Genomic DNA, 13293 nt, shown 5'->3' with positions numbered 1-13293 from the left:
TACTTCACTTTATTGATTAGGCCAAAGCCTTTGACTGTGTGGATCACAACAAACTGTATGCAGGTCAGGAAGCAACAGTTAGAAATGGACATGAAACAACAGATTGGACATTTCTAACTGTTGCTTCCTGACCTGCATACAGATTTCTCAGGAGGTAGGTAAGGTGGTCTGGTATTCCCATCTCTTGAAGAATTTTCCAAAATTGGGAAAGGAGTATGTCAAGGCTATATATTGTTACCCTGGTTATTTAACTTACATGCAGAGTACATCAGGTGAAATGCCAGACTGGATGAAGCACAAGCTAAAATCAAAACTGCTGGGAGAAATATCAATAATCTCAGATACGCAGATGACACCACCCTTATGGCAGAAAGTAAAGACGAACTAAAAGAGCATCTTGATGAAAGTGAAAGAGGAGAGTGAAAAAGCAACTCAACATTTAAAAAACTAAGATCATGGCATCTGGTCCCATCACTCCGTGGCAAATGGATGGAGAAACAATGGAAACAGTGACAGACTTTATTTTGGGGGGCTCCAAAATCACTGCAGATGGTGACTGCAGCCATGAAATTAAAAGATGCTTTCCCCTTGAAAGAAAAGCTATGACCAACCTAAACAGCATATTCTTGCCTGGAGAGTCCCCATGGACAGAGGAACCTGGTGGGCTACAGTCCTTGGGGTCTCAGAGAGTCGGACATGACTGAGCGACTAAGCACACACAGAGAGCATATTAAAAAGCAGAGACATTACTTTGCCAACAAAGGTCTGTCTAGTCAAGGCTATGGCTTTTCCAGTGGTCATGTATGGATGTGAGAGTTGGACTATAAAGAATACTGAGTGCTGAAGACTTGATGTTTTTGAACTGTGGTGTTGGAGAAGACTCTTGAGAGTCACTTTGACTGCAAGGAGATCAAATCAGTCAATCCTAAAGGAAATCAGTCCTGAATATTCACTGGAAGGACTGATGTTGAAGCTGAAACTCCAGTACTTTGGCCACCTGATGTGAAGAGCCGACTCAGTTTGAAAAGACCCTGATGCTGGGAAAGATTGAAGGAAGGAGGAGAAGGGGATAACAGAGGATGAGATGGTTGGATGACATCACCGACTCGATTGACATGAGTTTGAGCAAGCTCTGTGAGTTGGTGATGGACAAGGAAGCCTGGCATGCTGCAGTCCATGGGGTCTCAAAGAGTCAGACACGACTGAGTGACTGAACTGAATTGACTGATATAGATATTTACTTTTTTTATGTTTTTTTCCATTATGGTTTATCACAGGATATTGAATATAGTTCCCTGTACTATACACAGGACCTTTTTGTTTATCCATTCATGTATAAAAAATCCATATAAAACTTTGCATCTGCTAACCCTAAACTCCCATTGCATCCCTCCCCTATCACCCCTCTCCCCCTACAGGTCTGTCCTCTATGTCTGTGAGTCTGTTTCTGGATTGTAGATCAGTTCATTTGTGTAATATTTTAGATTACACATATAAGTGATGAAAGAAAGAAAGTGCAAGTGAAGTCGCTCAGTCATGTCTGACTGTTTGTGACCCCTTGGACTTGTCGCCCACCAGGCTCCTCCATCCATGGGATTTTCCAGGCAAGAATACTGGAGTGGGTTGCCATTTCCTTCTCCAGGAGATCTTCCCGACCCAGGGATTGAACCCAGGTCTCCCACATTGTAGGCAGACGCTTTACTGTCTGAGCCACCAGGGAAGTCATATGGTATTTATTTTTCTCCTTCTGACTTATTTCACTTAGTATTATAATCTCTAAGTCCATCCATGTGGCTGCAAATGGCATTATTTCATTCTTTTATATGGCTGAGTTGTTCACTGTATATATGTACCACATCTTCTTTATCCATTTATCTGTTGAACATTTAGTTTGTTTCCATGTCCTGACTAATTGTGAGTAGTGCCACTATGAACACAGGGGTGCATGTATCTTTTTGAATTATAGTTTTGTACCTATATATGCCCAGGAGTGGGATTACTGGATCATATGACAACTATCTTTAGTTTTCTGAGGAACTTTCATAATGCTTTCCATATTGGCTGCACCAACTTACATTCCCACCAACAGTGTAGGAGGGTTCCCTTTCTCCAAACCTTCTCCAGAATTGGTTATTTGTAGAATTTTTATTGATAGCCATTCTGATCTATGTGAGATGGTACCTCATTGCAGTTTTGATTTGTATTTCTCTAATAATTAGTGATGTTGAACATCTTCTCACATGCCTGTTGGTCATCTGTATTTCTTCTTTGGAAAAATGCCTAGGTCTTCTGTCCAATTTTTGATTGAGTTGTTTGTATTTTTGTTGTTGAGTCATATGAGTTTTTTGTGTATTTTGGAAATTAAATTCTTGTAGGTAACTTTGTTTGCAAATATTTTCTCTGATTCCATAGGTTGTCTTTTCATTTTGTTTATAGTTTCCTTTGCTGTGCAAAAGTTTGTAAGTTTCATTAGGTCCCGATTGTTTATTTTTTGTTATTATTTCTTTTGCCTTGGGAGACTGACCTAAGAAAACGCTGGTATGATTTATGTCAGAGAATGCTTTGCCTATGATCTCTTTGAGTTTTATGGTGTCATGTCATGTGTTTAAGTCGAAGAGATTTTGAGTTAATTTTTGTGTTTGGTGAGACGATGTGTTCTAACTTCATTGATTTACATGCAGCTGTCTAGCTTTCCCAATGTCACTTGCTGAAGGATCTTTACCACTTCTATTCAACATAGTATTGGAAGTCCTAGCCACAAGCACAAGGTTTCCCATTGTATATTCTTGCTTCCTTTGCCAAAGATAAATTGGTTGTAAGTGTGTGGACTTATTTCTGGGCTATCTGTTCCATTTCATTGATCCATATGTCTGTTTTTGTGCCAATACCATGCCATTTTGATTACTGTAACTTTGTAGTATAGTAAGTCCCCTACATATGAATGAGTTCCATTCCAAGAGCATGTTCTTAAGTCCAATTTGTAAGTCCAACAAAGTTAGCCTAGGTACCCAACTAACACAATCAGCTATATAGTAGTGTGCAATAATACATTTATAAAACTTTGCACACAAATAATACATAACAAAAAATAAAGATATCATATTTAATCTTATAGTGAAAGTGACGTTGCTCAGTCGTGTCCGACTCTTTGCGACCCCATGAACCGGGGCCTACCAGGCTTCTCCATCCATGGTTTTTTCCAGGCAAGGATACTGGGGTGGGTTGCCATTTCCTTCTCCAGGAGATCTTCCCGACTCAGGGATTGAACCCGGGTCTCCCGCATTGTGGGCAGATGCTTTACTATCTGAGCCACCAGGGAAGTCCATGGTACAGTACAACAGCTGGCATATATGGGTTGGCATTAAGGGAATAGCAAGAAGAGTTGCTGACTGGAAGGAGAAGGGGTTAGCTGGAGGGAGAAGATCGTATAGCTGAAGGATTGTCAGCAATAGGAGACAGAGGGCAAGCTGCAATTTCACTCATGCCTTATGTGATTGGGCATGTGAATGCAAGTTAAAATCTTTGAAAGTTCACAACTTAAAGGTTTGTATGTAGTGGACTTACTGTATTGTCTATAGTCTGGGAGGGTTATGCCTCCTTCTTTGTTCTTTTTCCTCAGGATTGCATTGGCAGTTCTGGGTCTTTTATGGTTTCATATAAATTTTAGGATTATTTGCTCTAGCTCCATGAAAAACATCATGGGTAATTTGATAGAGATCACATTAACTCTGTAGACTGGTTTGGGTAGTATGGCCATTTTAACAATATTAATTCTGCCTATCCAAGAGCATTGGATATCTTTCCATTTCTTTGAATCATTTTCAGCTTCCTTTATTAATGTATTATAGTTCTCAGCATATAATCCTTCACCTCTTTTGTTGGGTTTATGCCTATGTATTTTTTGGGGTGTGATTTTAAAAGGTATTGGGTTTTTTTTGGCTTCCATTTCTGATATTTCATTGTTAGCATAAAGAAATGAAACTCATTACTGTGTGTTAATCTTGTATCCTGATACCTTGCTGAATTTGTTTATTAGTTCTAGTAGTTTTTATTTGTAGTCTTTGGGGTTTTCTATATATAGTATCATGTCATCTGCATATAATGATAATTTTACCTCTTCCCTTCCAATTTGGATAAATTTTGCTTCTTCTTCTCGTGTGATTGCTGTGGCTAGCACTTCCCATACTATGTTGAATAGAAGGGGTGAGAGTGGGCATCCTTGTCTTGTTCCAAATTTTAGCAAGAGGCCTTTAAGTTTTTCACTGTTGAGTATTATATAGGCTGTGGGCTTGTCAAAACTAGCTTTTATTACATTGACATATGTTCCCTCTATATCAACTTAGGTAAGAGTTTTTGTGAATAAAGAAGAAATAGATAATTTAAATAGACCTATCACTAGAAGTGAACTAGAATCTGTAACAAAGAATATAAAAACTTCCTACAAAAAATTTCAGGACTAGATGGCTTCACATGTGAATTCTACCAAGCATACAAAGAAGAATTTATACTTATCCTTTTCACAGTCTTACAAAAGACTGAAGAAGAGGAAACATTCTGCAAGACATTCTATGAAGCCACCAACAACCTGATACCAAAACTAGACAAAAATACTACCATAAAAGAAACTTATAAGCCAGTATCTTTGATGAATATAGATGCAAAAATTCTCAACAATAGATTAACAAACTGAATCTAACAACACATAAAAAAAGATCATATAACATGACCAAGCTGGATTCATTCCAAGTTTACAAGTATGGTTCACCATATGAAAATCAATCAATGAGCTACACCACATCAACAAAAGACAAAATCCCTATGATTATCTCAATAGGTACAGAAAAACCATGTGATAAAATTCAACATCCATGCATCATAAAAACTCTTGTCAAAGTGAGCGTATTGATATAGTTTTTAAAATATTTATTCTAAATAAAATATAGCAAGGGACAGGGGCAAAATCACACCATAAGCTGCCTAAATATATACTAAAGAGAACTAACTAGTGGGTAAAAGATGGTGAAAATCGTAAGCACCTTATGTTTCTCTCTAGAGAGGGACTCAGAAATGTCTTCTAGTTAAGAGATTCCTGACAGTGAATAAAATCCCTAAGGGGACGGTAGATCTAAGAAGCTATACCTGGACAATTGGCCTCTAAAATTTTAGACTGTTTCCCTGTCTGCATGGTTCAGAAATACTCCATTTAGCAGCCAGTCTCTTTGGACGTTGTCTTTCTCTCCTAGGTCTGGTAGCTATACTCATCTGAATGTGGCTATCATTTAGCCTGCAAACTTAATTGTAATGCTCTTCTGAAATTAGCCTCACTGTACCATGAACAATTCTTAAGCAGCACTCCTGTTTGTACTGTGGCTGTAGTTCTTTCTGGCCACATTTCATATTCCTGCTTGATCTGTTTGAGATTTTCAATTTGCTCAGTGTGTTGGCAGACATAATTTACAGGGCCACTGGCTAGCTGTGGTTTAAGGCAACTTCAACCCTCAGCTTTCTGGCTTGATGCCTCCCCTAAGTCCTTGCACTTCCCAATGTCCTCCTCAATTTCCTAATTTCTGGTTTGTGTAAACAAATCCAAAATTAACTGAGTTTGACACAAATCCCTTTGCTGTTCCATGGGGAGTAGAATGTGTGTGTGTAACAGTTTAGAAAAAATACTGCTCCAAAAGAAATGAAGCCAGAGGGACTTCAACTCACCAGAATGATTTTAATGACTAAGCATTTAGGCCATTTTCATCTGGATTCTGAATTTGGGGATCATAAGAGTGTTACACAGAGAACATGTCAAATGAGAAGGCAGATAGATAATGACAGGATTTCTGAGGTAATCAAAATGAGAGAACCATGGCAGAGACTGGGCAACCTGTGGAGACCAGCAATAAGAAAACAATTTCCGAATATTGCACATTTAGTTGTCTTGATGAGGGTACACTACCATACCACTTCTGTCTTTTAAGTGAAATATTTGAGCTTCTTCTCTCAGGAAGCTCACATACACCCCAACTCTTATAAATCCAGGAACTGTGCTAGACATTTTCTACAGGGTTTTTCCACTTTTACAACAATTTTGCAAGTTTGATATTATTCCAATTTCAGAGATGAAAAAAGGGAATCTCAGAGAGAATAATTAATAGATGAAAGTTTGCTGCTGTGGTAACTTGCAGACCTGAATTTGGATAGAGTCGTTATGTCTCTGAACTACATGTTCTTACCACTAAAACAGTTTTCTTGGTAGTCAGACTTTGTGAGAACCTTATGAAAGTTTTGAATCTTGAGCACAGAAAAATGCATATGGCCCAACATCTTTGTGTATTATAGCCTCCATGGATAGGAAGCCCTTAATTTTGCATCTATTTTTCTTACTAAAAATAGTAGGACTTAAAGTATAGAAGAATATACGCTTTGATATTTTAGAATATATGTGCTTCTTTTCTAACAAAATTAATTCCCAGATCAGAACCAGAATGGAGAGGAAATGACAGAAGCTGTGATCAGCCTCCCTGTTGCACCTCTGATGTATGCACCCCAAATATCTCTGGGAATTAATGTTGTGAGATCCTTTGTTACTGATGACAGTATGATTCATTTTTTTAGTGTGTTGGTGATGAAAAAAATATTGAAAATTACTGTCATTAAAATGACACTAAAATATCTGGTTAATTCAAAATCATCTGTCTGTTAGCATAATTTACTTGAACATCACATATGAATGTAATTTTTTGGTTATCACCTACCTCAAAAGAGTTAGGTAAAAATAGACTTTATACAATAGTCTTTATTCTTGAAATTTCTACAACTATCATCTTTTATCTTTCTTACTTAAAACATCATGAAATTTATTTGTTGTCACATTTTGTGTGAAAAATTAAAAGGAGTTTCCTTTCCCATAGGTCATGATTCACGTTCTCTAGCTCAGTTGTCATGGAGTCTTTGGGGGGAGGGCTTTTTATGGTAACTGAGAATAAGCAGGTAATACAAACATTCAGTTATCTTCTGAAGGGGGTATTCATCAGTTATCTTCTGAAGGAGAGATACATGTGATTTCTGGGAAAGGTGGCTGTGTTAGTATAGACTTTACTCCACAGGAAGTTAAGAGAAACTTTCCCCACCCTGAAGATAAGTTATTCATGAACTTGGGGATGAAAGACATGTGATGGGCTTCAGAAATATAAAATGCCTAATGTTTTCTCCATGTCAAGGAAACACTTTTATCTTCATGAAAGAACAGAAAGAAAATGCTTTTTCCAAAAAAAGAAAAAAAAAAGTTTGTATTTTCCATGATACATATGGTACAAAATGAGTTTTCTTCCTTTTTCCTCCCCCAGACTCACTCCCAAATATCTTAGATGCCTATATTGTAGAGTTAAATTAAAAAAAAGAATTAAATGAGAAAGAAAGATATTTAAAATGTATATATATATTTCATGATGTTTATTTACTCATTCTAACAAAGTGTTTGCTTATCATACTATTTGGTTTTCTCTGTCACTAGCATCATAATTTTATAAAATTATATTCTAGTAAGTAAATATAATAAGCACTGATGTTTATTAGTGCTTCTTCTATGTCAGGCACTGTGCTCAAAGCACATTATTTAATTTACTGCTTGCAGAGATTAGCCAAGATGTTGGAATAGAAGCACCCAGAGCACACCTCCTGTCACAGGCACATCATTATTACAACTATTTATAGAACTCCTTTTCCAATGAAAAGGCTGGAAGCTGCCAGAAAATATCTTTTACAACTAAAGATATAAAGAAGGAACCATAGTGAGACAGGTAGGAGGGATAGAGTTATGATATAGTCGAGACCCATAGCCCTGGCTTGAGTGATCCACAAACAGGAGGCTGGTATAAATGCAGAGGTTCCCAAGGAGCAAGAGGTCTGAGCCATACATCAGGCTACCCAGCCTAGAGGTTCTGCACGAGGAGACAAAATCCCTAGAATGTTTGACTTTGAAAGCCGGTGGGTGGGAAACAGAGACTCCAGTCTTAAAGGGCACGAACAAAAGCCCACATGCTCCATGACACAGGGAAGAAGCAGTAATTTTTTTTTTTTTTGCCTGCACAGTTCACAGCGTATTTATTTATTTATTTTTTTATTATTATTATTATTATTATTTTTTTTCCAGTGGGTTTTGTCATACATTGATATGAATCAGCCATGGATTTACATGTATTCCCAATCCCGATCCCCCCTCCCACCTCCCTCTCCACCCGATTCCTCTGGGTCTTCCCAGTGCACCAGGCCGGAGCACTTGTCTCGTGCATCCCACCTGGGCTGGTGATCTGTTTCACCATAGATAGTATACATGCTGTTCTTTTGAAATATCCCACCCTCACATTCTCCCACAAAGTTCAAAAGTCTGTTCTGTATTTCTGTGTCTCTTTTTCTGTTCTGCATATAGGGTTATCGTTATCACCTTTCTAAATTCCATATACATGTGTCAGTATGCTGGAGAGGGTGTGGAGAAAAGGGAACCCTCTTACACTGTTGGTGGGAATGCAAACTAGTACAGCCGCTATGGAAAACAGTGTGGAGATTTCTTAAAAAACTGGACATAGAACTGCCATATGACCCAGCAATCCCACTTCTGGGCATACACACTGAGGAAGAAGCAGTAATTTGAAAAGAGTCTAGGGAAGACCTACTTGTTGGTCTTGAAGAGTTTCTGGGAAAGGCAGGAGGCAAATAGAGCTTACCAGTGGGACACAGACACTGGCAGCAACCCTTCTGGGGAGCTTGTTCTATCATGTGGTCATCTGTGTTGGCAAGTGCAATTCTGAAGTCCTCTCTCTAGTTTACTAGGCTCGGGACCCAGCCCTACCCACACCCAACAGCTGGTAGGTACTAGTACTAGTACGGCTCAAGCCAAGTAACTGTGTGGGACACAATCCCACTGACTGGCAGAGGCTGTCCTAAGAAACTCTGAGCCCACAGCCACCCCTATACATGGCCTTGTCCTCCAGAGGGCCCAGGAGCAGCCCCCACACACCTGTACACAGACTCTAGATCTGAGGCCTTGCAGCCAGAAATCCTGGGGCCATGATCCACCCACAGTGGGCAGGCACCAACCCTGGGATCCCTAGTCTCACCCACTACAAGCCTGCTGTAGCCTTGAGACTACCTGTATCCACCACTGGGTGAATCTCAACTCCAGGGTAACCACAACCCTTCAGCCTATAGGATACTATAGGTCCTGTCCACCCATCAGCGGGCCAGTACCAGCTCTGGGATGGACTGGACCCTGGTCTAGCATGGGACCAGGACTAGTCCCTGGTCCCATAGTGGTGCCTCAGGCTGGGTCCTGAGGCTAATAAGCTAGAGGGAGGATTCCAAAATTTTACTTGCCAGCCCCAGTGGCCATGTGGTAGAACAAGCTCCCCAGAATGACTGCTGGCAGTTTCTATGTCCGACTGGTGAGCTGCAGTTGCCTCATGCCTTTTTCAGAAACTCAAGATCATCAGGTAGGTCTTCCCTAGGCTCCCTTCAGATCACAGCTTCTACTGGTGGTCTGACACAAGCTCTGGTATCCCTGAGCCCTGTAGCTAGACCCCAGGACCTGGCAGCCAGTAGGCAGGCACCAGCACTGAGAAATCCCAGGTCTCAACTCCCCCCCAACCAGTGAGCCAGCACAAGCCCCAGGGGTCCCTGGGTGTCACAATGAGCTGCCTCATAGCTCATCCCGGTCAACAGCAGGTCCCACGCAGCCCATACTACAGGCGCCACTATATCATACAGCTCTGGCAACCAAAGGGGTGTTTGGTGCTTGGAAACACAGGGCATTTCCTATAAAAGGCCACTTTTCCAATGTTAGGGAACACAACTAACCTACCAGATACACAGAAATAAACACAGCAAGTTAGGCAACATGTGATGACAGAGGAACATGTTCCAAACATAGATATAACAGGATATAACTCCAACAGAAGAACTGAGTGAAGAGGAGATAGGCAATCTACCTGAGAAAGAATTCAAGATGATGATCATAAGATGATCAAAGAACTTGGGAGAAGAATGGATGAGCAGAATGAGAAGTTAGACTTTTGAAAAAGAATTAGAAAATATAAAGAACAACCAAACTGACAGGGAGGATACAATGACTGAAATGAAAAATACACTAGAAGGAATCAACTGTAGATTAAATGATATAGAGGAATTGATCAATAAGGTGGAAGACAGAATGGTGGACATCACTGAAGCTGAACAATAAAGAGCAAAAAGAATAAAAAGAAATGCTTATGGTTTAGGAGACTTCTGGGACAACATCAAGTACACCAATGTTTTCATTAAAGGGGTCCCAAAAGGAGAAGGGATAGAGAAAGAGGCAGAGAATCTTTTAAAAGACATGATAGCTGAAAGCTTCCCAAACTGGGAAAGGAAGTAGGCATCTAAATCCAGATAGCACAGAGTCCTAATTAGGATAAACCCAAAAAGGATCACACCAAGACACATTGTAATTAAAATGGCAAAAATTAAAGATAAAGGGAGAATATTAAAAAACAAGGGAAAGGTAATAACTTATATGTCCAAGGGAACTCTATAAGGTTATCAGCTGACTTTACAATAGAAATTCTATAGAAGGGAGTGGCATGATACATTTAAAGTGTTGAAAGGGAAAACTCCACATCTATAAAAATTTTGAATCACACTGTTCTACATGTTAAACTAATGAAATATTGTAAATTAGCACTACTTCTATTAAAAATTACAATACTAAAAAGTAGGAGTTATCTCCATTGTCCATTTAACAGATGAAGAAACTCCAATTTAGGCAACCAAATACAGCAAGATATAATGCCTTAAGATAGCTTATAGTTACACTTATTTAAGAGATAGAATTTATTCCTAGACCTGGTGACTCCAGAGCCTGTGCTATAAATACTTCCTACTCAAAGGTGGCTTAGGAACCAGCAGCGTTCACACCACCAGGGAACTTGTTAGAAATGCATGTTCTCATACTTCATCCCTTGTGGTGCACTGGTAAATGTTTTACAATCAGCTTTTTGGGGGAGTTTGTGTGGAGGGGTTCTTTGGCTGAGTACCAAAGAGCTGATGCTTTTGAAACATGGTGCTGGAGAAGTCTCTTGAGAGTCCCTTGGACTGCAAGGAGATCAAACCAGCCAATCCTAAAGGTAATCAACCCTGAATATTCATTGGAAGGTCTGATGCTGAAACTGAAGCTCCAGTACTTTGGCCACCTGATGTGAAGAGCCAACTCATTGGAAAAGACCTGGATGCTGAGAAAGATGAAGGGTAGGAGGAGAAAGGATCTACAGAAGATGAGATGGTTGGATGGCATCACTGACTCAATGGACATGAGTTTGAGCAAACTCTGGGAAATAGTGAAGGACAGGGAAGCCTGACATGCTCAGTTCATTGGGTTTCAAAGAGTCAGACAGGGCTTAGTGGCTAAACAACAACATAGTATAAAGAATCCTGCCATGGCATATTACAAACTCCCTATATGAAGTCACTGACTACAGGGTCAGGAAAAGAGGTGAATGGTTGGCTCTTGCAAGGAGGTTGAAGCCAGCTCCCCATACCACTCACCTCATCAGTTCAGTTCAGTTCAGTCACTCAGTCATGTACGACTCTTTGCAACCCCATGAATCGCAGCACGCCAGGCCTCCCTGTCCATCACCAACTCCCAGAGTTTACTCAAACTCATGTCTGTCGAGTTGGTGTTGCCATCCATCCATCTCATCCTCTGTTGTCCCCTTCTCCTCCTGCCCCCAATCCCTCCCAGAATCAGGGTCTTTTCCAATGAGTCAACACTTCGCATCAGATGGCCAAAGTATTGGAGTTTCAGCTTCAACATCAGTCCTTCCAATGAACACCCAGGACTGATTTCCTTTAGGATGAACTGGTTGGATCTCCTTGCAGTCCAAGGGACTCTCAAGAGTCTTCCCCAATACCACAGTTCAAAAGCATCAATTTTTCAGTGCTTAGCTTTCTTCACAGTCCAACTCTCACATCCATACATGACCACCAGAAAAAAGATAGCCTTGACTAGACAGACCTTTGTTGGCAAAGTAATGTCTCTGCTTTTTAATATGCTATCTAGGTTGGTCATAACTTTCCTTCCAAGGAGTAAGCGTCTTTTAATTTCATGGCGGCAATCACCATCTCCAGTGATTTTGGAGCCCCCAAATATAAAGTCTGACACTGTTTCCACTGTTTCCCCATCTATTTGCCATGAAGCGATGGGACCAGATGCCATGATCTTAGTTTTCTGAATGTTGAGGTTTAAGCCAACTTTCACTCTCCTCTTTCACTTTCATCAAGAGGCTTTTTAGTTCCTCTTCACTTCCTGCCATAAGGGTGGTGTTATCTGCATGTCTGAGGTTATTGATATTTCTCCTGGCGATCTTGATTCCAGCTTGTGCTTCTTCCAGCCCAGCATTTCTCACGATGTACTCTGCCTATAAGTTAGATAAGAAGGGTGACAATATACAGCCTTGGCATACTCCTTTTCCTATTTGGAACCAATCTGTTGTTTCATGTCCGGTTCTAACTGTTGCTTCCTGACCTGCATACAGGTTTCTCAAAAGGCAGGTCAGGTGGTCTGGTATTCCCATCTCTTTCAGAATTTTCCACAGTTTATTGTGATCCACACAGTCAAAGGCTTTGGCATAGTCAATAAAGCAGAAATAGATGTTTCTAGAACTCTCTTGCTTTTTCCATGATCCAGCGGATGTTGGCAATTAGATCTCTGGTTCCTCTGCCTTTTCTAAAACCAGCTTGAACATCTGAAAATTCATGGTTCATGTATTGCTGAAGCCTGGCTTGGAGAATGTTGAACATTACTTTACTAGCATGTGAGATGAGTGCAGTTGTGCGGTAGTTGGTGCATTCTTTGGGATTGCCTTTCTTTGGGATTGGAATGAAAACTGTCCTTTTCCAGTCCTGTGGCCACTGCTGAGTTTTCCAAATTTGCTGGCACTTTGAATGCAGCACTTTCACAGCATCATCTTTCAGGATTTGAAATAGCTCAACTGGAATTCCATCACATCCACTAGCTTTGTTTGTAGTGATGCTTTCTAAGGCCCACTTGACTTCACATTCCAGGATGTCTGGCTCTAGGTCAGTGATCACACCATTGTGATTATCTGGGTTGTGAAGATCTTTTTTGTACAGTTCTTCTGATTATTCTTGCCACCTCTTCTTAACATCTTCTGCTTCTATTAGGTCCACACCATCTATCCTTTATCGAACCTGTCTTTGCATGAAATGTTCCCTTGATATCTCTAATTTTCTTGAAGAGATCTCTAGTGTTTC

Source organism: Dama dama, chromosome 9 (assembly GCF_033118175.1).
Source record: "Dama dama isolate Ldn47 chromosome 9, ASM3311817v1, whole genome shotgun sequence".
Classification (NCBI taxonomy): Eukaryota; Metazoa; Chordata; class Mammalia; order Artiodactyla; family Cervidae; genus Dama; species Dama dama.
The sequence above is the reverse complement of the archived record's forward strand: the minus strand, read 5'-3'. Positions refer to the sequence as shown.